Genomic DNA, 27,887 nt, shown 5'->3' with positions numbered 1-27,887 from the left:
AAAGTCATTTATTTAACACCATTTTTATACTTTTTTTTTTCTTCCTAGAAAAGAGGTCGGTTATCTGCATTATTTATTAATACTGTTATCTTAGCAGTATTGAATATTAAAATACCTTTTTAACACTATACCCTCTGGCCTTCACAACACTTCACTGTCTATTGTAAAAAAACAACAACAAAAAAAACATTAATACAAAACCACTTTCATTCATGGACAAAAACACATCCTGCAGCATTGTTAACAACAGATTCACAGCGGTGAAGAGACAGGTAGGAAAAGAAAAACACAGCTTGAAGACATTTGCTTAGAATAAAAACTACTTACTACGCAGAGCATAGATAAACACAAAATGAAACATTTCACATGCAAAAACAGTAAAGAGGCAGCAAAAGGTTTGAGAACTATGCAGTTCAGTTAAAAAAAAAGTCCATTGTTTGAAGTGGATTTGCTGACTCAGTACATGCGAGCGCATATAGCGGAAAATGAATAGTTGGCTTACAACTTGGAGGCGAAGAGGAGACCTGGTTACTTAAGAAAGGTCTAAAAGTTTTTCTCTAAGGTTAAAAATTAAAAAGAGTAATAATCTGAGAGAAAAGTTGGAATAATGCAAATTCTTAAAAAAAAAAAAATTGATTATGTAGTAGTTTTGTTTATTTTTTTATAAGTTATATCTGGCCCTTTGAGGACAGCCACTATGCTGATATGGCCCTCAGTAAAAATGAGTTTGACACTTATGTTCTAGTATGTTTCAGTTCTTCAGGTTTTTCCAGATAATACGACGACTTCAGCTGGAGCAAAAACTCACAGAGGAAATTCTAATGTGTATTTTTTTAAACAAGGGCACTGTTTTCTTATTGTAGTAAAACAGACAAATAAAATGATCTTTTTAAATAATTCTTGTGGTGCGATAGTGAAAAAATAAGAGAGGAGTGGAAACTGAGTTTTCTTTTAAAGAAAATACTATAATGAAACACTCATCAAACCATTTTCTTCCATGAAGAAACATATGCTTCACTGGTAAAACCACTGGAATTCACTCATATAAGCAAACCTTATAGGGGTCCTGCATGCAAGGCAAAATCGAATCAATCATTTTTGATAACACTAGCTTGTTTAGGTCAATAACCTCAGACATCATATTGCTCGAGTACTGAACCACAAAAATAGCAGTGCTATTTTTTCCCCCCAACTATACTGTTCCCTATCAACATTGTGCAGGATGTTGTGTTGGCATCTGCCCACATCCCATGTATATTTTAAAACATTACCTCGTTTGATGTTTTCTCATGTCAGGGAAGGTGGAAGCGTAGTGACAAGAAACACACGCACACACACATTTTTGTGACATAATATTATATTTTCTTTGCGGTATTAAAGGTGTCCTTGCTGACTTTCATATACACAAAGGGTATGTGGCAAAGTAGCGTGAACATATGGAGAATTCGTGCCTGCACTGTGTTTGCGGTTTCAGATGTTGAGCTCAGTGCACATCCATGTGTTTTTGTGTGCTTTTGTGAAGCAGAGGATGGGACTCATTGTCTTTGAAGACGTCCGAGAGAGAGATGAAAGCGCTTTTCTTTCACTGAGACCCCCACCTTGTTTTCATGCTCTGCCTTTCTATCTCATCTGAAGGCAGTGACGCGCTGGCTCTAAACCCTGTCCCCTTTTTTCTCCACACATCCACAGTCCGTAACATCTTCCTCTGTAAAGGTACATTGTCTCAATTCTCACAATTTAAAACCATTTCTCCAGATTTTCTCTAATCTGTTTCTCACGCAGCTAAAAATATAAAGGTAAAAGTTGCTGATCAACAGAGTATAAGGATTATTCTGACATCTTTAATGTCAGCAATTTGGATAAATTATAGCTTTTCCTCAAAAGTACTTTGAATCATCATATTTTTTTAAAGAAACCTAAACAAGGATAAATATGCAACATATTGCAAAAATATGAACCTCATTCGGTTACAAATTTGCTGACATTGGAATTGTTCTGTTGTGTGACCTAATTTTTTGTTCCTGTTGTTGCTTGGCGGATGGCGCTGGATGAGGCTTTAAAATACTTGGGTGTAAAAAAAAAACTATTATGGGAGGAGGAGAGTTAATAAGTGCAGGCTGGAAAAACAAACCCAAATCATGGTTCCTCCACCACCATGCTTGACAGTGGGTACAAGTGGCTAAGCTAAAAGAATGTGCAGGTTTTAACAATTGGTACATCAATGATGACAGTTATGTAGTTTGTTAGAATTTAACTTGATTTTATTGTGGTGCTATGCTAGTATGCTACATCTAAAAGCTTCATTAAAAGTTTCATTCAGTCGTTTCTCTAAACAAACAACAAAAACTAAAGTTCAGCTAAAATTCTTTGGACGTACATTCACATGAAGAGTGGTTTCAAAAGAAAGCGGACTCAAGCTACTTAAAAGCCTTCTTTTCTTCTCCTTACAATCTGGAGCACCTTATAAATTGATTCATTTTTTATGGTTACTTGGTTTCTGATGTTGAAACAATTTTGAGAGCTGCAAATAAGTATACGCGTTTTTGTGAATATGGGAACACGGTAAACGGGTTCGGGTGTGTTAATAATAAGCTTGTGACCTAGCGAAGTAGTAATTAGCTGCATCAGTCTGTTTTTATCGTGTTCCAAACAAGGATTTAATGTTACTGTAAATACACTAACATGGCAAAGTTTCCTTAGAGTTACTGACTGGTGGACTCATTTATATCATGGGGATCAAACAGTTATGCCCCTATCTCCAAAATTCCAAGATAAATGGTTTAACAGTTTCAAAACTCACTAATGTATTTGTTTGTTACACACTTCAGTACAGTACATAGGCTATTCCGTGTGAATGAACTGAAACAGCGTTGACTTTTTAAACAGAAGCAAATAACCGGAGGTGAACGTTTGCTTTGCTCTCTTTGTGAACAAATCTTAAGACTTACACAGCTCACAGCAAGTGGGCTGCTTAATCTGCTGCTTGCTCACATTTGGGTCATCGTATCAACAACACACTGCTACCTGCTCTTTCCCAGTACAAATGAGAGAGTCTCAGCTGTTCAATTACTCTGTTAGTAAAGAGGTAAAGGTAATTGTGCATACAGTTGAAGGAGCAAAGGGGTAATAATGTGTTTAGACTTTAGTCTCACTCCCAACCACAGCTTTGGTGTCCTGCATTTATCAACGGTAGCATGAATCTCAGGGAGAAAGAATTAGCCCAGCCTGAACTGCGACCGAGGTTAATGCAACCTGAAAGTGATTAATTCCAGTAAGAATGGGTATTTGATGACTTCTTTTGCGTTGCTGTTTCTTTCCTTTTACCTTTTTTTTTTTAGTGTTTCCTTGTTTCACACATTACAATCTGTTGTCAGCAAAGATTTCTTTAATAGGGGCAAAAACGTAGCAAAAAAAAACTAAATAGGTTTAAGGTGACGTCATTCTTATACCACGTTCACACTGGGCGAATGACGCTGGTCCAAGAACACACTAAACGCACATTATTGAATGCAGATTTAGCCCATGGTGTTCAAACTGGACAAATGAGGAGGCGCTCCTTCTTTTTCTTTTCTACTGTTTACTAGTGCATGCCTGCCACCTAGAGCACAAAGAGGCTTTCAAATAGTTGGCACTACCAAATCCCTGACTGGTCAAAGTTTGACACTTATAGTAACTTGCTTAGCTCAGAACGTGATAGTCTTGAACGTGGAACCCTGAAACGCGCATTTATATTGACTTTAAATGTTGCAGAAGGTGGTGTGGGCATTTTTTCAGAGTCCCACAGATTCATTTGCAGAACACCGGTAATAAACTTTCACCTTTTAAAGGGGCTGTATCATGAAAAATCAACTTTTTGAGCTTTTAAGTGTACTATAATGTTAATTCCTCACTAAGAACAACCCAAAGCAGTTAATCCCGAGATACCAAGTTTAAACAAGTGCCATTAGTACAGGTAATGCGTAGAGGACAGAGGATCCTCTAACAGATGCAATTACAGGCCTGTGAGAGCTAGAAATCTTGCTTGGTTGTGTCACGGTGCCTGTCAGCTCACCTCCCCCTCCCTCAGCTCCTGCACCTGCTCTGCTGATTGGAACCAGCTGACCTTCATCTCCTCATCACCCTGCCAGCCTTCTTAAGGGATCTTCTCATCAGAATTCAGCGCCAGTTCGTTATACTCACTCCGGTGCTTATGTCTGGCCTTTTAGTATCTACCTTCCAAGCTAAGTTATTTGACTCACCACGCTCTGCATTATCCTTCAGGTTCCCTCACCACTGGTCTCGCTGGTTTCATCATCCTGAGCTCTCCACCGCGCCCCTCGCTGGTCCCGCCGTCCTCGGCATCCACGTCCTGCCTCAAGCTGGTCCCGCCGTCCTCGGCGTCCACGTCCTGCCTCAAGCTGGTCCCGCCGTCCTCGGCGTCCACGTCCTGCCTCAAGCTGGTTCCGCCGTCCTCGGCGTCCACGTCCTGCCCCAAGCTGGTTCCGCCGTCCTCGGCGTCCACGCCTCGCCTTACGCCCGTCCCAAGAACTATAAGTCTCCATCCGAAGAGGATTCGACCACAAAACTTTTGTAAAAATAAACCTCTTCTAACCCACATCTCGGATCGTGAGTTACTTCCGGGTTTCAGCGTCTGGGTCAGTCACGTCTACGACGTCAGCCATGACAGAACGAACTGGCCATTACACAGACCCAGCTGACCCGGAAGGACTCCGCCTCGCCGTCTCACAACAAGGTGTAGCCCTCGGACGTCAAGCTGAATCACTCAACCAGATGGCCACGGCGCAGCAAGATCTTTTTTGCCGTCTGGACAGCATCTCCCAAACGCTGGTTGAGCTAACTAGCCAACAAACGGCTAACACTAGTTCCAACTCCACAGCTTCCGCTGCCAGTAGCTCTAACCCAGCCACCACTGCATGGACTCAGGAGAATTTCCGGCTACAACCCGAACCGTTCCAAGGAGACGTGAGTTCATGTGGTGGTTTTTTGCTACAATGTCAACTGATTTTCCAGCAGGCCCCGCGGTATTACCACGCAGACCACTGTAGAATTACTCTCGTTGTTAACTCTCTACGTGGCAAAGCCCTTCAGTGGGCCCAGGCGTATCTTTCAGCTAACCCCATCTTCCAGGAACCTTTTGAACGCTTCATTGGGGAGTTTCGTCTGGTCTTCGACCAACCCCGCAAAGCAGAGGAAGCCACTCGCCGCCTTCTGGGCCTAAGACAACGCAACAGATCTGTAAGTGAACATCTGATCGACTTTCGCATACTAGCGGTTGAGGCTGGTTGGCCGGACATTGCCCTCAAAGGCGTTTTCTACCAATCGTTAAGTGATCACATCAAAGACCATCTATGTTCTCAGCCCGAAGCTACCACTTTTGAGGAGCTCGTCTCCGCCGCCCTACGTTCGTATGTGCGGCTCCGAGAACGTCAGAACGAACGCACACGTTCTGTCGGAAGAACCATCGCTGACTCTGTTCCTCAGTTTCCCGTGTCAAAGCCGCCACCCTCCCTTTTGCGAGAAAACACCAGCCGACCCCCGGAGGAACCGATGCAGATCGGCCATTCCAAACTCACTCCTGAGGAACGGCGCAGACGCATGGAGGAGGGTACCTGCTTCTACTGCGGACGATCAGGTCACCACGTACAGCAATGCACACTACGTTTAAACTCAAGAGCCCCCCGCTAGAAGACAGGCCGCGGGAGGCTGTCCCTACGGACTCTCAGGGAAATAATTTCCTTTATGTTCCTGTCAAGATTAGTCATCACTCTCGTAACCATGATTGTCGGGCTCTTATCGATTCCGGAGCCGAACAGAGCTTCATGGACTGTAGTTTGGTGTCCAAGCTCGACCTCCCCATTGAACCACTAGATCATCCCGTTAAAGCTGCTGGCCTGGGTGGCCAACTACTAACACGCATTACTCACCGTACCAAACCCGTGCACCTGATCACCTCGGGCAACCACCATGAAGTCACTCAGTTTTATATCACTAAATCTCTTCAGTCTCCTGTAATTCTAGGATTCCCCTGGTTGCGCCGTCATAATCCTCAGTTCGACTGGGTTAATCTCCACATCACTAACTGGAGCCCCCACTGTCTCACCAACTGCCTCCGCTCCGCCATCCCTCCTGTCTCCCCCGATAACGAGCACACTCCGGAGGAGACCGACCTCTCAAAGGTACCCCATTGTTATCACGACCTTAAGAATGTTTTCAGCAAGCGCAAAGCCGATGCGCTGCCCTCACACCGTCCCTACGACTGCTCCATCGAGCTCTTAAACGGCGCTACTCTTCCTAAGGGCCGGTTATTTAACCTGTCCGGTCCTGAAAAACTCTCCATGGAGAAATACATTCACGAGTCTCTCGCCTCCGGCCACATTCGCCCCTCCTCGTCTCCTGTAGGGGCCGGATTTTTCTTCGTCCAAAAGAAAGACAAATCTCTGCGTCCTTGCATCGATTACCGTGAGTTGAACCAGATCACTGTCAAAAATAAATACTCTCTGCCCCTCATCAGCTCCGCCTTAGACTCGGTACAGGAAGCGCGCATATTTTCTAAATTAGACCTCCGGAACGCTTATCATTTGGTTCGCATGAAGGAGGGGGACGAGTGGAAGACTGCGTTCAGCACACCCTTGGGGCATTTTGAGTACCTGGTGATGCCTTTTGGGCTCACTAACGCCCCAGCAGTCTTTCAGCATCTCGTTAACGACGTCCTTCGCGACTTCCTAAATAGGTTCGTTTTTGTCTACCTGGACGACATTCTTATTTACTCGCCCAATCCGGAAATCCATACTTTTCATGTTCGTCAGGTCCTCGAACGCCTCCTCGAGAACCAGCTATTTGTTAAAGCCGAGAAATGTGAGTTTCATGTCACTTCCGTCTCCTTTCTCGGTTTCATCATTGAAGCCGGCAACATCCGACCCGATCCTGTCAAAGTCTCCGCAGTCGCTAACTGGGAGACTCCCAGCTCACGCAAGCAATTACAGCGTTTTCTTGGTTTCGCCAACTTTTACCGCAGATTCATACGAAACTACAGTAGTCTCGCCGCACCACTTACCAGACTCACCTCGGTGAATCAACAGTTTGTTTGGGGGCCCGAGGCTCATAACGCCTTTAATAAACTTAAAACCATGTTCGTCACCGCACCCATCCTAATACAACCCGATCCGCAACGCCAATTCATCGTGGAAGTCGATGCCTCTGACTCCGGGGTCGGAGCCGTCCTGTCCCAACGCGAGGAACACTCTGATAAACTCAAGCCGTGCGCCTTCTTTTCGCGGAAGTTGTCCCCCGCGGAACAAAATTACGATGTCGGTAATCGCGAGCTCCTTGCCATCAAGCTCGCCTTAGAAGAGTGGCGTCATTGGTTAGAAGGTTCTGAGCACCCTTTTATCGTATGGACCGATCATAAAAACCTCGCATATCTCCGCGCTGCTAAACGCCTTAACTCCCGTCAGGCCCGTTGGTGCCTCTTTTTCGACCGCTTCTCCTTCACCATTACTTATCGACCCGGTAGTCGCAATATTAAACCTGACGCACTCTCACGTATGTTTAGTGCCCACGACCATCAGGAAGCAGCCCCCATCATTCCGCCCACATACGTTATCGGCAATCTCACTTGGGACATTGAGACTCGGGTCCAGCAGGCCCAGGATGAGGAGCCTGACCATCCTCCTCCTCCCGATAACACTCTCTACGTCCCCTCCTCTCTCCGCTCCGACGTCCTGGTGTGGGGGCACACTTCCCGGGTGTCTTGCCACGGAGGGGTCCACCGGACTCTCAATCTTCTGAGACGCAGGTTTTTTTGGCCTACTATGGTGCAAGACGTCAGGAGGTTCGTCGCCGCCTGTGCGGTATGTGCCCGATCCAAGTCCTCTAACTCACCTCCTGCTGGTCTCCTTCACCCCCTGCCCGTCGCCGAACGCCCTTGGTCCCACCTGGCCCTGGACTTCGTCACAGGGTTGCCTCCGTCGCAAGGTAACACGGTTATATTAACCATTGTGGACAGATTTTCCAAAGCCGCCCAATTCATTCCCCTGCCGAAGCTCCCCACGGCCGCTGAGATGGCTGAGGTCCTAGTCCACCAAGTCTTCCGTCACCATGGGATACCCAAGGACATTGTCTCCGACCGGGGTCCCCAGTTTGTCTCCCAGGTTTGGCGGTCCTTCTGCTCTGCTCTGGGAGCCACCGTTAGCCTGACTTCGGGATACCACCCCCAGTCTAACGGACAAGCGGAGCGGGCTAACCAGGAGTTGGAGGCCGCTCTCCGTTGTCTCTCGGCCCAGAATCCCTCCAGTTGGTCCAAGTTTCTCGTCTGGATAGAATACGCTCACAACAACCACCCTTCTGCCGCCACCGGTATGTCCCCTTTTGAAGCTTCTCTTGGTTATTCTCCCCCTCTGTTTCCCTCTCATGAATTGGATTTAGCCGTGCCCTCTGTACAACACCACCTGCGACGTGTCCAACGCATTTGGCGCCAGGCTCGGGCTGCTCTCCAGCGCTCTCGGGACAGTAACTGTCGCATGGCCAATCGGCGCAGGAGAGAGGGTCCCACTTACCAACCCGGGCAAAAGGTGTGGCTATCGTCCAAAAACATACCTCTGCAGGCGACCTCCCGCAAGCTTGCACCTCGCTACATCGGACCTTACACCATTGACCGGGTCATCAGTCCGACCTGCGTCAGGCTGCGACTCCCGGCGGCTCTGAGGGTACACCCCTCTTTCCACGTCTCCAACATCAAGCCCCTCCAGGAAAGTCCCCTTTGCCCGCCGTCCGCTTCCCCGCCACCCGCCCGGCTCATCGACGGCGCCCCTGCCTTTACGGTCAGTCGGGTTCTGGACCTTCGCCGCCGGGGTCGTGGTCACCAGTACCTGGTGGACTGGGAGGGTTACGGTCCGGAGGAGCGTTCTTGGATCTCCCGCTCCATGATTCTGGACCGTTCCCTCCTGGACGATTTCTTCAGGGCTCACCCTGATCGCCGTCCTGGACCGCCTGGAGGCGGTCGTTGGGGGGGGGGGGTACTGTCACGGTGCCTGTCAGCTCACCTCCCCCTCCCTCAGCTCCTGCACCTGCTCTGCTGATTGGAACCAGCTGACCTTCATCTCCTCATCACCCTGCCAGCCTTCTTAAGGGATCTTCTCATCAGAATTCAGCGCCAGTTCGTTATACTCACTCCAGTGCTTATGTCTGGCCTTTTAGTATCTACCTTCCAAGCTAAGTTATTTGACTCACCACGCTCTGCATTATCCTTCAGGTTCCCTCACCACTGGTCTCGCTGGTTTCATCATCCTGAGCTCTCCACCGCGCCCCTCGCTGGTCCCGCCGTCCTCGGCATCCACGTCCTGCCTCAAGCTGGTCCCGCCGTCCTCGGCGTCCACGTCCTGCCTCAAGCTGGTCCCGCCGTCCTCGGCGTCCACGTCCTGCCTCAAGCTGGTCCCGCCGTCCTCGGCGTCCACGTCCTGCCTCAAGCTGGTTCCGCCGTCCTCGGCGTCCACGTCCTGCCCCAAGCTGGTTCCGCCGTCCTCGGCGTCCACGCCTCGCCTTACGCCCGTCCCAAGAACTATAAGTCTCCATCCGAAGAGGATTCGACAACAAAACTTTTGTAAAAATAAACCTATTCTAACCCACATCTCGGATCGTGAGTTACTTCCGGGTTTCAGCGTCTGGGTCAGTCACGTCTACGACTTCAGCCATGACAGGTTGTAGGTGACCAAGTACTTAATTTCCACCATATTAAAAAATAAATTCTTTAAAAATCGGACAATGCAATTTTCTGGATTTTTTTTCTCATTTTGTCTTTCATACACGTTAAAAATTACAGTCCTTTCTCATCTTTTTAAGTGGGAGAACTTGCACAATTGGTGGCTGATTAAATAGTTTTTTTTCCCCACTGTAGGCCCTTTAAAACCTGTTTCTAATTAAAAAAAAATAAATCCTCTCTTTTTGCACATATATTTACACAGCGTAGCTCTAAATCTATATACCCAGCAGTGCACAGAATTTTAGCATGCAATATAAAAAGGTATTTAGCTTAATGCATTTCAATGTTTACCATTTTTTTTCTCTTCTTAGCTATGGATTTCTGCTGCCATTTTACCGATCTGTGTTGCATTTTAATAAGGGGCCAGACAAATGTTTTAATCTGTAAAGTGTCAAATGTTTGGCGAGAGGCAGAAACTGCCTAATTGCATGGATAGAGATTTTTAAAAAAGATGTAGGATTCTGACTTCAGAGGGTTACTTAAGATTGCCATGACTAAATCAGAAAGATGATCTTTGAATTGTCAAAACAGCAGGGTGCCACCAGGTTACTTGTCATAACTCAGAGCCATGTTGGGAATATTTTCCGGGAGAAATATCTCCTCTTCAAAATTGAACATTTTATGGTCATAAACAACAAGACGAACCATAGTCCCTGAAAGAAAAGTGATACTTTGTGAAGCAGGGACATAATCAGCCTTTTGGTGTTCCTCTCTAATCGTCAATAAAACATCTCAACCAGACAGCAGTTACCACGGAACACTGAGAACAAGGGTGAAATGCAGCTCACAATAAATTCAAGGAGCAATATCTGTTTGTTATATGACATCCATGGCAGAGCAAATACCAAGCGAGTAAAGCAATTTGCACCTTTATCAGCCGCTGACGTTTATTTTATTTATTTATTTTTTATTCAGCACAGAATCCGTTTGAATGATCTGCCAGCGACGCATCAGAGTCCCGTTTCACTGCTGTGAAATAAAAGGTTGGAGATGGAGGAAGCCACACATTAAAAGGGGTCTGCACTGGAGGCAGCTTCTGGAGAAAAAGGCTCAGCAAAGCAAAATTGTCTGAAAGTGGTGCAGTAACTGGTGCCGTCCCTGTGGTGACCCAGTCAGATGAAAACAAGCGCTCTCCAAACTCGCCGCGGATGTGCCCACGCAATGTCAGTGTGCTCCGACAGAGGAAATGGAACAATAACTCCTTTCACCCTTCCCTATGTATGCCCCTCATGCTTTTTCACTAGGTTATGCTGCGGTAATCCATCCTGTGGTTAGCTGGTAATTGGTTAAGCTCCTGTGGCAGCTAAAGACAGCCCAAGATTGAGCCCATGATCAGCACCAGGGTGCACTGATTACCTGGCTTCCCCGTTTTCTGTTAGTGGTAAACTGAGCGAAATTTCTCATTTCAATTAAGTATGTCAAAGCGGTTTAATCTACAATCAGATAGGATTGTGTTTGAGAGCAGGGTGTGCTCATAATTACGTCTCAGAGGGAGCGGTGGTCCTGGAGGGGAAGGTCTCCAAGGTCAGAGTACAAAAAAAGTAAAAAAAAAAAAACTGCATTCTCATGCACTCATCTCTACCACAGAGATTTTTTTGTTTTTTGCTCCCAGCAAGCTGATTTTATTATCAGCAGCCTAATTGGAAATGCAGCTTCCTCACGGAATAGGTGATGACTGTAAATTGTTTTATACTTTGTTAAACAACAGGCTGTTTTCAATTACCTGCTGAATCAAGCGTTCGAATGCTGTGAAATTACAACGTGGAGGGATTTCTAAAAAGCTCGCTTTCTGGCCATTTTCAGCACTGATCTACAGCAGGGATGGCCGCCTCATGTCACTGCTGCAAGAATACAACGTGTTTCAGTCACTTGTTTATTTTTCAATCACTGTTTCAAATTGGATGAAATTAAATAAGGTTTTTTTTATAAAAAAAAAAAAGATGAAATCCTGCTGAACATTACTCTTCTCAAAAAGCAGGCAGCCTTGCCACATCCAATAAATTGTATGTTCATTATAGTTGCTGATGGAGAAGCAGAAATGTGGATTTTCCAAATAAACAATTTGGAAGCATGTCTTTATAAAACTGAACACATTAAAAAAACGTTTTCTAATGATTTTGACTTTCTGAACGTGCTGACCAATTAAGATATCTAAAAAAAAGCTTCATTTAATTTAATTAAAAAGCTCTCTTTCATGCTACGAATCACCTGAAAATTAATGAGCCACCCCTACTCGTCCAAGTTCTTTTACCCCCCCCCCCTCTTTTTAATCCGCATTTCTTCTGCATGCCATTTTTCTTTAGTACGACTTTTGTATTTGCAGTTCACATTTCTGTCTCTACTTCATTACATCTCTTGCACCCACACTCCCCATACACACGTTTCTCCCCTTAGAACCACCCCCTCATGCTGTCTACCCCATTTATTTCTTTAAATACTCCAGGAGAAAAGCACCTTCAAAAAAAGGTAAGAAGTGCAAGAGGATAAGAAAAGACCAGAACTGTTTGCAGCGCTCAAATATGTAGTCGATGAACGTTGCAGGGCAGGCAGCCATCATCACTTTACATGCTTAGAAGCTACTATTAAAAAGAGCTAAGCTTCATCCCACACCCGCAACCCCTAAAGGATGTCTGAACCATGGCATTCCTACTTTAATGAACCTGTGTGGGTTTAACAATTTGCACAATGGGGTTTAACATCCAAGTATTCCCTCTGAACATTATGATTCACTAACAGCAAGGCTTAAATTCTAGCTATGAGCTGTAGAATGTCTGCATTTCAGTTATGCAATATTCATAAAGAGAACCATAAATGAAACAAATGTGAAGCATTGCATCATCATCATCATCATCGTCACGAGGAAAACAGGCTCAATTTTTGTCTGCAAAGTCAAAGCTGCAGGTTTTAACATTTTCACATTTCATTTATGCATTGTGCTTAAGAAATGTCATTTACCTCTTTCATTTATGTGATGAAAATTAATCTTAATGAAATAAATTATGTTAGATGCAGCTTTTTCACTGTTTTCTTAGTAACCAAGTATATCACAGAGTGCAATCAGGATAATAAGAGAAGACAGCTCATCTGAAAAACAGGCTTATTCATTTACTTGCCACAGATCAACAGCTTGCACTTCTTCTTTTGAATTATATATTTTTTTCTATTTCCGTTAAATGAAAAAGGGAATGCAAATAAGGGGCAGATAAGGAGCATCTGCATTTGTGAGAGGCAATGAAGGGGCCAAAAGGTTCATTATTCTTCCACTTAGGATTGCACGTGACTGCAGGGAGCAATGATATATCTCTCAGGAACAAGAAAAAAAAGGTTGTACTCCAGAAAAAATAGATCGGAAACCATAGGGTCTTCTTATCTGAGATTGTGATCACAGCCTTGCTGAGCTGCAGACCCTAATAAGAGATAAATCCATCATGACACCCTGCTAGAGATCCAGTAAAATCTTTGATTCCAACACACTGGTTTTTGTGCAAAACAGATCATTGCAGATGCTGGTTCTTATTCCTTTTAATCAAAACTCTGGCTATAAGTTTGCATTTTAAGCTTGACCGTCATCCGTCAGTTAGTCGATTCAAAAATACTTTAGGAATCCCCAAAGGGTGAATTCGAAGTGGTGGTAACTCATTTTCTAAGATTCTTCTGAGAGCCTTTGTAGGAGGCTATAGCTATAGGCAGGAAGGATCTTCTGCAGCAATCCTTTCTGCAGTGGATCTAAAGAAGTCTCTGATTGAAGACACCATGTTGTTGAGTTACTGTGTTATGAAGAGAATGATCAAGGTTTTCATGATGGTTTTTATCTTATGAAGAATCCGACTTTGAACAATCAGCCCTAGAGGCTGCAGAGCACCACCCAGAAGAGAGCTGACCTTCCTTTTCAGTTTTTTTTTTTCTTTTTTTGCCAATTCAAGTCGATGCTGCTGCCCCAACAGGTAACTGCACATGTAATTGCATTTTCCTCACAGACTTATAGATGATATGTAACATCCTCCCTCAGATATTAAAAAGCTTCCAGGAAGTAAAATCTGTTTTATCCTGTACCTAGTGTTTACATTGTAGGATGAAACTGCTTTTCCATATTCCTTTTGAGTTTACACTATCTGGACCTACAGTAAACCCCTCAAAAGTCACATGTGAAGGATTTTTAGGTAGCTGTTGCTGTTTGGTTTCTTCAGAAATAATAGGTGTTTCCCATGTTCTCCAACGTGAAATATTCTGAACATACATATGTTTCCCATTTTTACCATGGGGTTTCCAGTTCATACTCTGCACACATGTTCCTGTATATTATTCCAACCACTTGATTGTGGCGCTCCATGTATGCTTTACCTGCCAACATCTTACACCCTGCAGTTATGTGCTGGATTGTTTCAGGCACCTATATAGATAGATAGATAGATAGATAGATAGATAGATAGATAGATAGATAGATAGATAGATAGATAGATAGATAGATAGATAGATAGATAGATAGATAGATAGATAGATAGATAGATAGATAGATAGATAGATAGATAGATAGATAGATAGATATATTGAAAAATGAAGCTTGAAAATTGCATTTCTGAGTATTTTACATAAAATCAGGAGCAAAAGAAAAACAAAAAGTTTGCAAGTGTGATGTAGAACCTACAACGGCAAGCCACAAGCTAACTGCTCCGCTCCATTCTGATAAATCCACTTGTAGACCACTAGATCCATGTAAGTCTCTGTTTTCAGCCTAATCAATAAAAAAGATCACTGGAGATGCTTTTAAAATACATCAAAAGATGATCAGAGTTGGACTTTAAGCAAACCGGACAGTCACCTTTCCAAAATATAAAAACAGCAATAAACACCGTACTCTTGCCTAATATGAAAGAGGACAAAAAAGTCTCTGAGAGGGGTTGTGCATATAGGCAGAATCAAGAGAAGGCAGGAAAAAGGTTAAGTCGCTTTCTGAATGAGAGAAAAATAAAAATTCCATGGTGCATTTTAAAAGAAAATTGCAACAATCTAAGGCAATAAATTAAACATCAAACAATTTCCATTGCTGGAGAACTGAAAGCGCTCCTTTTGAGAGACTTCTTTCAAAGGAAGCTATTGGCCAATACCTGATGCTTTAATGTCTTGTCACATTGCACAAGATGAGTGAGAAAGGAGGAATATTAAAAGATTCAGCGCTTTTGGGCCAAGTGAAGCAAAAACGGTGAGGTGTCTATGTGTAACACCTTGCTGGTTTCATATAAGTGCACAATAAAGTGCATTAGAACATGTAAAGTCTGTGCAAATATAAAACCTGTCAGAACAGCCATGACAGATCTGCTCCTGAAATTGTTTGAAAATTATATGTTTATGCATAGAGCTGGAGGGTGATGTGAAAGCGGGTTTAGAGGATGTGAAAGGGCTACAAACAAAAAAGGTCAAACTTTATGGAAGACTCACTGTAATAAATACAAATTATATCCTAGAGTCAGGATGGAAATAAAACGCGAGAAGAGATATTAAAATGATTCCAGCTTGGTAAAAAACTGTTTTTAAGTTTTGGTTTTTCCCTGTTTGTGTTGCAAAACCAGAGCTTTCTGGAGGACTCATGGTTTTCCTCACTAGTTTTGACAAACAATTCTTCATTTTGTGTTTATTTTCCCCTCCCTGCTGCAGCTGATATTATACTTACAAGGTCGCTGCAGTTCCAAGTGTATTTTGTTGTGGTTGCTCTGCCGCCATTTCTTATTAATGTCAGTCATGATTGCTTTTCTTTCCTCTCAACAATCTTTGCCCTCACGTCCCACCCCTCATAACAGCTGAAACCATATCCAGTTTATGCTTCCAAACCTATTCGTCAGCCTGTAGTCACAAAGGGCCCGACTTTTCCCTCTGTTGGCAGAAAATTCCTGGGATTATTTGACTCCTGGGAGTCTATGTCCAGTCTTTTACCAGTTTGACCAACACTTCACATAACATCAGCAAAAAATATAATCGTAACAATATCTTCCTTACTGTTGTTGATATTTAAACAAATTCTAGCAGATCCCTTATCGCACATGTGTCAAACTCAAGGCCAGGGGGCCAAATGTGGGCCCGCCATGTTATTTTATGTGGCCCGCGTCAGCATAAACATTTTTAATTTCTTAAAATAAAATGTTTCTTTAGTTGATTACATATTATTTATGTGTAGCTGCTGTTGTCATTATTCAATGTTTGCAGGTCTTATGTGTGTATGCAGACAAATTGTTGTCATCAAACCACCAGTTGGATGCAAGGCTGTGTGCAGCCTTTTTTGTAAAATGTAAAACGTGTAATACATGCTCTTTCTAGCTCAGTTTTCTGTTATTTTTCTTTATTCATTTGGACAGTTTGAACCTTCATTGATGGAGTTATGTGGTTTTTAATAAATGGACAAAATTTAAAAGGATTTATGCTAGAGTAACAAGCAAACATCTGTTTTCTATGCAACTGTAATTGTTACTTTAAAAAGTTGGCCCTCGGTGAAAATTAGTTTGACACCCCTGCCTTATCGTGAACATCTTTTCAATTAGTAGTGGCAAGAAATCAACCGCACTCGATTATTAATCCAGATTAACAAATAAAACACAGATGAATATACAAGTAATACACAGATTATTTTCTGCACTGTTCTACAAAAGGGTGAATGGGTTAAGATTTGGAAAACTAAGGAAGAAAATAGATACAATAAATGGTGTTTGCAGATAATTATTTTAGATTAAAAAAATGGACTGTTGTTGTTTTTTTTCTTCTTTTTTGTTCTAACCCTTCCTCATTGTTTATTCTGCAGAAATAAATTGCACCTTCACACATTCCAAAGTGCAGATAATTAGTTTAAAATATTTACTGCTTCCCAAAATAAAACTGATTTTGGGCCAATAAACATTGCAGTTTGGCTGTTGATAGTTTTGCCTTGACTCAGGTATGTCCATTCCATTTGTACTTAAATGATACACATCTATAAGGTCAAACATTAAACAGTGTCTTAGTTTTATTTCTCCTTAGCAATATGACCTTCTCCTAACCATCTTTTATTGTGATTTGATCTAAAAGTGTTTTGTCCAAATAACACGCAGCATGAAAAAGTCAAAAGATGAAAACCATCTATGCTGCAGCCTTTCCATGTACTTTGACAAATCTGTGTAAGAAACATTGCAGTCTGAGATCAAAGAGTCCTGAAAGGGAGTTGGAATTGACACACACTCTATGAGTTGAGGCTGTTTTCTTGCCTTATTGTGCAGAATAAATGTATGTGAGGTTTGCAGGAACAAAACATGCAAAAAATATATGTGGTGCATTGGTTTACCAAAATAAGCATGCAATTGCATCTTCTATGCAGATGATTTTGGTTTTAAAAAGGCAATTAATTTAGCTTTTGTTGCACATTACCTATAAGGAAACAGTGAACTGAGATCACAGTCACACTTTGGTGGTTTAATCCCCACAATCCATCTCTTTGTGGCAAGCAGAGAGTCATTTGACACCATTTTTAGGATTAATATAACTCATATTTTGGACTTGTCTTGCAGGACAAACACTTCTCCACTGTGTTTGTGACAGAAACCATGTTTACTCACCAGCTGCAATTTCTGGTTTCATCTATCATGCATAAACCCCAAAAAAAACTGAGTAAAGTCTGGATGTTTTTACAGAGAGAATATGAGATTTTTCCTGGTAATCATATATTTATCCTCAAAATCATACATTTAAACTGGTAAAAAAAAAAAAAAAAAAAAAAAGAAAAAAACCTAAAGAACACTGTACTCCTAAAGAGAAAAAAGGTATCCCAGCTATTAATTGTTAATAGTTTTATTAAATATCTGCACGCATTTGTATAATAAAGGCAAATCTGTTGTGTTTTTTTTTCACAATAAATTAATTCACGTAAATTGATTTACACGGAAAATATTTAGTCAGTAAATAAATTTGGTTTCCCATTGTTTGTGTTTTTTACATTAAAAAAGTGCCAAAACAAAAGTAGGTTTTATTTATTTTATTTTTTTCAGAGTACAAAAATAAATAAAGCACAATAAGAAAATGACAGATGATAGAGAGTTGCAAAAGTGAGAGGTCCAATTTTTTGCAAATATGCAGTAGTGCCCTGCCATTTCTCTTATTATGTGGATAGGATCAACTTGCACTGTTTTCTACATTTTAAATAACTTTTCCTTAGAGCATCGGGTTCACACACTGCTTTGCTTTGTTTCCTTTTTCTTGCTGGTAGATTTCACCTGCTCCAGGTAATCAGAAGCAGGTATGGCTGTAACATCTGAAAAAACAAGCAGCAAAGTCGTCTTAAAGAATATATATCAATCAATCAATCAATCAATCAATCAATCTATATATATATTTACCTCTAGACCTCATGCTCATAGACCAAGCTTTTACACAAAGCTTATACTTTTATAATGGCTATATTATTCTACATGAGCATTTTAAAAACAAAACATCTTTATGTTATGAAAGTGAAATAAAACCTATTTAAATGGTAGTCTGGTGTCGTCAGTGTGTCCTTAGTGTCAGAACCTTTGCGCTTGAAAATCTACACATAAAAAATCTACACATACTCCCCATCCTTCCAGGGCTTATCAAGCAATACCAGATGAAGCCATGGTCTGTGTATGTCACCTTACATCCTTCTTTGTCCTCTAAAAGTGACCCTCAGATTGTACTTCAATTCCATGAGAAACATGGGAAAAAGCCCCCTTCATATCTTTTTAACCTCCAAACTTCTTTTTTGAGACAACAACCATCATATCCAAGTCGCATCTCCCAATGGACGGGCATGTGTACATTATGCTGCTTCCATTTTCTCCTTCCTGTTATGACGGACACCCTACGTCCTGCCATATCATTCCCATTGTGCCGTCATTCCTTGGAGAAAAGGCTCTGTCTGGGTCAGTTTGGGAGTCAAATGGATCCAAAGCATTTTTCGTTATGAATGTTTTATGGTTTTACATGCAAGATGGTGGCACTTGAAATAAAAATAATAATTGACACTCCTCTAATAAACATCCAACATTCAGAAATCATGTCAATGGATTTGTATGTTAAACATTTATCGGATCAGAACTCGAAAAGCAAGGACTGTCATTTTAGATTAACTTTTGAAATATGTATCTATCAATGTTGTGGTTTGCTTTCAGAGGTGGGGGCAAGCTTGAATAACACAATTTAAAACACAAAAAAAAGTTGATCTGTAAATTTTCTTATAGCTCCAGTATGAAAGTTGAGAGACAAACATGCGGCTGCAGATCTTAGCAAGTTTAGTGTCAGTGTCCTTGTAGTCAGAATACAGACACCTAAGCCCTTATATCGTCTGAACATCTTTGTTGAAGGTCTGAAGCGTATTTTCAGAGAAAAAGAATAACAACTTAAATCTTATTTTCAAGAGATACTGCAGACGTGACCAGAATAAATGGATAGAGCTATGAAAACTGCACTCATTGAGCTTAACTGAAGGAATTATACCTGAATAATAGACAGCACTGTGAAATATATGAGCTGCTTACAAAAAAAAAAAAAACTTTCATTTTTGGACTTTCATGTATAAACTTTGATTTTTTTTTTTTTAAGATTTTGAAGCTTTGGATGTGCAGAGAAAAACACTCCAGAGTCTCCTTAATCTGCTCGAATGTTTCTTGCAGTCACAAACAGGGATTAAAATGGCTTTTTGAAGGACCAGTTGCGTAAGCAGCCAGAACCTTATTCTGGGAAAGTAAAAAGACATTACTTGTAAGAATGATCATATTGCAGAAAATGCTTTTCTTTTTTCAAGTTTCATGTAGTGAATTTTAGTGTGTTAATTTGTTTTGTAGTTTTGTACAAAAACTCAATTTATTATAGAAAGGCAACTATTCATATGCAGTAAACCAATATTTTTGTTTAAAAAATAAAATTAGTCTCATTTGGAGAAATCCTAAGGTACATTTCTTGTTTAGTTTTACTCACAAAAGTTATTTTTTATGTGCTTTTTTAGTCTCCCTATACACAAATTTTGAGAAACTCTAAATTTCGGTGCACATTTGTTGTCTTGCGAAGACTAATTTATCTTATCTATTTTCTAATTTTATTTAACTTTCCCAAACATAGACAGTTTCCCTCCCTTTATTGTTGTAACTGTTTTATTTTTTTTAGCTTTCTTCATCTTTGCTTGGTAAAATATCACAAATAAAACATTTTGACCATCTTGGCACAAAAACACCTTATCAAGTAAAATGTTTTTTAAAATATAGAAGTAAACTGCAATTTTATATTTTGTACAGCCTAAATGTCTGTTCAATTGAAATGCATTCAAAAATGATGCAACCAGCAGTTGCGTGTTTCTTTCAATTTAAGTCTTTGCAACATAATTTACAAATTATAAAAAGAAAATTAATTGTATATTTTATATAGAAAATACAAAAAAGAGAGTTTCAGTTTAAAGAATTGCAACCTACACTGCACTTAACGATAGTTGTCATGGTAACAGGGAACCTTATTTATTCGTCAGACAGCCTCATTTTCGCTCTTGTTTGGTCCCTCAATGTCAGATCTTCTGCTTTTAGGGGGCACTTGATCTCTCAAATCCCACAGCTAAGAAAACTAAGTGGAACATTTCAGACAGCTCCAGTATGATGCAAGTTGATGCTAGTTTTCTTTATAAACAATCCCCAGTTTGTGGTTGCACACGACTGCTGCTGGAACCCACTTTTTGAATGCTGGGATCCTGAGTTATCAAGTTAAACTAGAGTAAACTAGAGTAAGCTGTTAAGAGATTAATCCTAGTTAGCATCAAGAGGTATCTGAATGGCGATTTATAGTTAGGAATTTGTTGTCACACCATCTGAAACCTATTTCTTATTTGCTATTTGCTTTAATCTGAATCCTATAAATATGTTTTCAAATGTGTCACAGCAATGTCTATTTTAGGCGTCTGGTTTAATTCCGGTGTGACAAATGACAGCCTTTTGGGTGTGATACCTATTTTGGTTTGTAAATTGCAGTCAAAGGATGACTTTGAATAGATGAAGAAAAAACAAAAAATTGATTCATATTTACTATAATAAGGGCCTTTTTTGGAGAAAAGTTCTCCGTGAGGTTAGTCAGTATGGTGGTGAAGAGGACAAAGAAGATGCTTAAACCTTGACTATGACCTAGCAAAGAAATGAGTTGGGTGTTTTTTTCTTTTTGCTCTTTTAAAAGGTTTTCACTGCAACTCAAAAATTATCAAATACCCCTGACTACTGTTGATCAGAAAAAGAAAAGTTATTCTGCAAACCCTACCTTGTCCTTTTCCCCTCTTTTGTGAAGAGCATTTAAAAAAAGGGTGTTCCCAAATTAAAAAAAGAAGTGACTCAGCACACTGTCAATGTGTTGTCACCTCATAGAGTTCCTCTTGATGTCTGTAAAACTATGCTTGTAAATAAAGTTAAATGTTTGGTACAGATAATCACAGCTGGGATAAAAAAACAAAGGTGTCAGAAGGAAATGAATAAGATGTGAGTGCTTTGGTTTGAGCACAACTCACTTCCCAGCAAAACACATTTTGAATCATGTATTCAGGGCTAAAGCCTGGTCACACTGTAAACTAGAGAAAGAGAAAGAGCCTCAGTGAGCTTCCTCTCCACTGAAATGGGTAAGGCATGAACACTTTGGACGGTTTGTTAATTTTCCTGTATAGTCACACACATCGCTGGGGGCAGCCTCTAAATTTAGCGTATTTACTAAAAGAAGAGTGATTGTGTGTGAGGGTGGGTGAGATTGCAATTCAAGGACTACTCGTTTTCATTTTTATAAGTAAAAGTAGATGGTCTTTGAGTACGGTGGCCCTGAAGTCCAATCACACCGAGTTACTCAACGCAAAAACACATTAAAGATCACAACGACAATAAAAGAAAAAAAGAAAAAAATAAATAAATGATGCAGAAAACATTCATTGATTCGTTCATTCATTCATTCATTCATTCATTCATTCATTCATTCATTCATTCATTCATTCATTCATTCATTCATTCTCTTCCGTTTTGTCCCTTACAGGGTCATGGGGCTGCCGGAGCCTATCCCGGCCACTGACGGGTGAAGGCAGGGGGCACCCCGGACAGGTTGCCAATCTGTCCCAGGACAGAAAGCATTGCATTTTAAAAATTAAAACACATTTCCAGACACTTAAACACACGAAAATCTTACGAGCACAAAAACTCAAAAAAATAATAAGAAACTGGAACAGGTAGGTACTATGGGTAGTCGCTGATTAGATGATGATGTTTGATTATTAAAAATGTTCGGATATTACTAACATTTTTATTTTTAGTATGGAGGATATCCAGCATCACTTCATTGAAATTTATTTGAGGTGAAAATAATGGACTAAAGCCATCATCACAAGAGATAGTCCATGGTACATACCTTAAAAAATAATTTAAAAAAAATACACACACCTGAAAACAAAAATAATTTTCAGAAATCAAAATGAAATGCTAATGTAGCAACTTTATTGTTTGACCAGACACCGGAAATGCTGAGGCAGGTCCGTTTTTTCAAACGTGCTAAAGTAAGCAAAGTACTCCTTGGCCAACAAAGTGTGTGTTTATTCTGGAGCATAATAATTATGTAACAAATTATTTTATGAATTAAATGAGGCGGTCAACAGGTTTGGACATGTTCAGAGGAGGGATAGTGGATATATTGGTAGAAGGATGTTGGAGATGGAGCTGCCTGGCCGGAGGGCAAGAGGACGGCCAAAGAGGAGATATATGGATGTCTTAACAGAGGACATGAAGTTGGCTAACGTTAGGGTAGAAGATGTTCATGATAGAGTGAGGTGGAAAAGGATGATTCGCTGTGGCGACCCCTGATGGGAAAAGCCGAAAGAGAAAGAAGAAATGAGGCGGTCAACAAAACACCTGCCCACCTTCTCCATACACATAAGCACCACAAAAGACCCAACCTGCAGGTGAACAGGTGCACTACATCAAATCCACCCTGATCATGTGACATATTGGCAACAATTGCAGCTATAGCTACTCCAGGGCCAACGTAGTTAAGTAATCTAAAAACGATATCTGTAAAACTGCATAAAATAGCTGAGCAGATCTAAACAAAACTGGAGGATTCAATTATGGCAACGCCAAATTAATTTTTCAGTGTGATCTCCAGATTGCCATTAAGCAGACCTCTGGGGAACCTTCAGATGTCAGTTAACAGCGCAACTCCTGCTCCCTTTTCTCTCCGTCGTCTCACACAGTGTCGCTTCACACAGAAAAGGCACAAAAAAGGATATAAAATAGATATTTTCTTCTTTCAACATTGGATCACTCATTTGTACAAATGATAAATATCACATTCAGTCTCTAAAATTGTTGTTCCTGGCATTCATGCCATAAACAAAACCAAGTGACAGCAGACATATTTCTCGGCTGCCTCCAAAATATGCAACAGTGACAGATATTAGTTATGACAAGGACTATCTACCTGCCTTCTGTCAGCACTTCTACATAGGTGGTATAATATATTCTGCATGTGGCCTTTTCTGTCATGGCTGCCTTTCACAACCATAAAAGAATTGGATGCTAAACTGCATTTACCTCCTGTTAACTCTGCGTTGATGACACCGGCGGTGGCATTGTTTTTGATTACAGTCTGTTCTAGGAAGGAATACATTTGCAAGAGAGCAACCGTGCAACGGTGACACAGGTGGCATCACAGCATAAAGACCTCATTTATCATTCTCAACAGTTGATCTGTGTGTGCACGAGCAACTGTGAATGCAAAGGGTCATGTTGGTATTTAGAAACCTTTATGCTAAAGAAAGAGAAGAATTAAAACACCAAGGGAAAAATATGTACATTAAAACTTAATTGCATGGACACAAAGAAGCTGCTAAAAGGGGGGGATCTGTGCAGTAAATTCCTGTGTGAACATGTGATGTTTAGTCAGCCATCATAAAAGCATGAAAACCATGTTTTCCCAACTCTGCAAAGCGCAGTGGATGATAGTGCTGGAAACAAACAAGAAGAGGAGCTGGGAGGGGGAGTTGCAAAGGAGAGAGATAAGTTGAGTGCATGGCGGTGATCTGTAGATGAAAGCTTGTATTATGACCAAAAATAGAGAGCTAAAAAGCAAAACAGTATCATTTGACAGTGCAGTACAATACATGTAATTTTAAGTAATGACAGCTCAGCAACAGCCCCTGTGCGTCTGCCTTAAACTCGCTCTCCAGCATCAGCCCCATATCAATCCACCTACATTTAGCCCCACTCATCTGACAAACTGAACAATATTTTGTCTGAACCGAAGGAGATCACAGACCGATTCGCAGCAGATACAACCAGCCCTGGAGGCATGCTCTAGGGAGAAGAAACCACTTCAGTTTGTATTGCAGATTTCTGATTTAGCCGGTCCTCTTTAATTTGGCTCCATATGCTATGCTACTAGGTGCAATCACAAAAATAAATTGTTTTTGTGTTAACATGCCGCAGACAGTTGGTGTTTTTAAGACTTCAGCCAGTGCCTTAAGAAACCCAGTTGATTATCATTTCGAGCATCGAGCCACAGGCGACAAGAGCAGTAATGAAGTGTTTGATGACAGGTGAAAGCTAAAACCAGGAACCCTCATCAAAGCTCATTGTCAAGCTTCGCCGCTACAACATAAAGAGCAACAGCACAAGCAGCTGCAGTTAATTCTACAATAGCCCTATCAAAGGTTTATCATTACACAACCCGTTTCTTATTGTACTGCTGCTACTTCAACAGCCTGTAATCTCATATTCATTTTGCAATCCTTCCCCCCGACGGTCTGTTTCTGCTTTATTAACATCCATTGATTGAAATGAAGCATTAGGCTTTGACAGTCTGGGCTGCACAGACCCATGATATCAACAGCATCTCTTTATTAAGTTTATATTCACAATCCCTGTGACGTATAGCGTCACAGTAATCCTCACTGTTGTTCTTGCAGAGTATCTCAAATTAAGCGTTGAACAAGCTAATATTTGAATCAAATGTGGTTTCTATTTTGTGAACAATTGGTTTCATAGCCAATTTGAATAGCTATGAAGACTATGCATATGCTATGTATTAATGTCATCTTTCTTCAAAGCTCTTATAATAATGTTCATATTTTTAGGAGAGAATTCTTTTTTACATTTGTAAAGACTAATGGGGATCCTTAAATAAACAAATATGATTCAAGACAGAAATTTATACTAAGAAATATCTGTAAGGATCTGAGTTTTTGGCACCTTTTTTGTGCTTCTCCTTCAGTTCTTTTGCATGTGTTTTTTGTTTATTGTTTTCTGTTGGTTTGCTTCTGTCCTCCTATGTTCATGTTTCTTTCTTGTTACCTGTCACACTTACTTTGCATCAGGCCAAAAATCTATCAGACCTTTGGGAAGACCACCCCCAGTGATTGCTTGAATAAAGAAAGATGGATTGCGGCAGGTCTTCTGGTGTGTGTTCAGACCCGCATCCATCTCTCTACAAAAAGTAGGATGGACAGAACGTCAGGCATCCAGCAGTGCAAATATAGACACCATCACTGCAACAGGGGAGCTGGAGAAGTGGCTCATTGCAACAAGAGGACATGAGATAGCAACAGACCGAACCCCTAGGTGCAGGTGGCAAAAAGTAATATACACATAATTTGAAAAATGGTCCCCTGTATATAAGAACTTAAAAGGAAAAGGGATGCAATTAGCCAAAAATTGCTGTAAATATATAATAAAGTCACTAAGTTAAAAAGAATTTAACCATGAATATGAATATAAAATTCAGCCACAGAGATTGAAAAAATGTCAATAACAAATGCGTTTGTTGTGCAAAAAGACACCCACATGTTACAAATGAGCTTCAGTCGGGAAGTTAGAGTATTCCTAGATAAAATTGTCAAAGGTGAGGCCATTTAATAATGTTGAAGCTTCAAATTCACATTTTTATTTATTTATTTTTTTAAATGTAAACAACATTCCCTCTATGAACTATTGGATCAAATAGTTTATTTATATTTATGAAATATTAACTGCCCTCAACCATTTCTTAGACTTATACTAGCTATTCTGGTTCATGCATTGGTTACATACCGTAATGATTATTATAACTCCCCTCACTTCAGTCTTCCACACGTGCCTTCCCAAGCTTTAGCAGGTCCTGAATTGTGCAGCCCAGAATATTTCTCCAACCGCCTCCACTGAAAGCATCTCTTCAAGCAGCTCCACCAGCTCCCCGTCCATTTTTAAATTGATTTCAAGATTCTTCTCCTCACCTTTAAAGCTTTTCACAACTCGACACCTCCATACTTCTCCAATCTCTTTCAGTTCTACTCAGTCTTCTGAGAACATCTTCAGTATCTCTTGTTTCCACTCCATCCGCTCGTCTATCCAGTGTGGAGTTGAAAGCCCTTCTTCAATATCCACCCAGCCTCTGAAATTCTTAATTCCACAACCTCCATTTGACCATCTTTCTATCCACCTGTCAATCTATTTCCGTTTAGTCCTTTGCAAGGTCATGGGGGTTGCTGGAGACTGTATCAGCTACTGTAGGGTAAATGTGGAATCTAACATGAATAGCTCATGTTAGAGGGCCAAATCCCACAACCTTGATTACATCTATTCACTACCAGTGTTTTAATCTTGACCTAATTTGGAAAAATCTGAATTATTTAATTTAGTTCCCTTCTGAGATTAAATGCAGTGTACGATCAAAACTAAGTTACTTAATATCTATAATGTGAATCTTTTTTTTTCCTGGTAAATTTGCTATAGATTCAAACTGCATATAATTTAATTATGCATCCAGGGTTAATTACTATCTAACCAAATTCAGACAAATTATTTGGCTTGGGTTGTTTTCACTCTTGGAACATTTTGTAGATCAAGTTCAAATGGGCAGGAATGATGGAAGCTTTCATTCCTTCATTTGGTTCATTTTGCTTTCAGATACTTCACTCTATGGTGGAACCAGAACACCAGGAAAAAATTGCAGGAACTCCTTGAGTTTGCCCTAAAGTAAACAGGTTCTGACTAGGGTAAAAAATAGGAAGACACAGAGTGCCTGCTGGACCTTGGAGGTGGCCAATGGGCTGCACTCCTTATTACACCACCTTTACCCACTTAAAGTTTTAAAACTTTTCAGTGATTCATTAGTATTCAGATTTGTGCTATAGGCTGTTTGTTGATGGCCAGAGCACTCAAAGTGTACAGACCGTGTTTTAATCATAACAATAAACTATTTATTTTAAAATGAACCAGACTAATTGATTGACCATCCCCAACCATGTGGGCAGGGGTTTCTGAAAGGACTAGTTCCCAGGGAAATTGCAAAAATTAGTCTGGGACATCATCTCAAAATTAATATACATTTTCATCAGCCCTCGACAAGCAAGACATGTAATTGTTTCTGTGACTTTTCACCTCTACTCTGATGGCCAATTTGACACAAAAGGTCAGGGAGTCCACATCAGAGAGCTGCAGAGAAGGATACAGCTCTCTGATATCCCAGCAGAGTTCAACAGGGCTAAGCAGGGCTGGAAGGGCTCAGTGGGTGGTGGTGAATGATGAGGGTCATTGAATTCACATTAATTCTATTTTTTTCTTTGCAGAAATAAAATCTATTTTTCCCTCTTTTCCCCCCACTTTTTGGTCAAGGACAGTCAGTGTGCATTTACAGTCAAATGACCTGGACCAGAGTCCAAAAACAAGTAAATTGAGACCTTCTTTCTGAGGTGAACCCATTTTGCCTTTGCGAGAAAAAAAAAAGCTGAATATCTAAGGAAATGCAATCCATATGAATAAGTTTAATGTGAACTTAACCAGTTTCCATTTTTTATTTGCCCTTTCAATATATATTTCAGTGCATGAAGGATATGGTGAGCAATTAAGAATGCAAGCATTTGATCTGGCTGTGTCTCCTTGGTCAACCTCACCAATCAATCTGAGGAGAAGTGACTTGGGAATGATATGCTCTCAACAAACATGGTACAGTTTTTCAATGCTATGTGAAAAGCTAATAAAAAAGGTGTGTCTGAGCACCTTCTGGACAACTCATCAGCTTTGTTGGTGCTGACAAAGCCAGGAGTTCTACTCTGGCACTTCTTCCTCCTTTCCACTAGCCTCTTTCCACTCTTTGCTATTACGTCGGCTACTTTTTGACACAACAC

At 40.9% G+C, this 27,887-nt stretch overlaps 2 protein-coding genes and 1 long non-coding RNA gene across 4 annotated transcripts in view; 1 reads left to right on the top strand and 2 right to left on the bottom strand.

The window, feature by feature from the left end:
• Positions 1–27,887, bottom strand: part of LOC144981407 (uncharacterized) — a 227,076-nt gene that overhangs the window by 45,024 nt on the left and 154,165 nt on the right. The window lies entirely within an intron of this gene.
• rtn4rl1b (reticulon 4 receptor-like 1b) overlaps positions 1–27,887 on the bottom strand; it is a 183,546-nt gene that overhangs the window by 132,903 nt on the left and 22,756 nt on the right. The window lies entirely within an intron of this gene.
• On the top strand, positions 18–27,887 carry LOC144981408 (uncharacterized). Its single transcript, XR_013647068.1, has 2 exons — positions 18–4,024; positions 9,696–27,887. It is a non-coding gene; the product is annotated as an uncharacterized LOC144981408 (long non-coding RNA).

Source organism: Oryzias latipes, chromosome 13 (genome assembly GCF_053564925.1).
Source record: "Oryzias latipes strain Hd-rR chromosome 13, Olatipes_Hd-rR_3.1".
NCBI classification, from domain to species: domain Eukaryota; kingdom Metazoa; phylum Chordata; class Actinopteri; order Beloniformes; family Adrianichthyidae; genus Oryzias; species Oryzias latipes.
The sequence above is the reverse complement of the archived record's forward strand: the minus strand, read 5'-3'. Positions and strand labels throughout refer to the sequence as shown.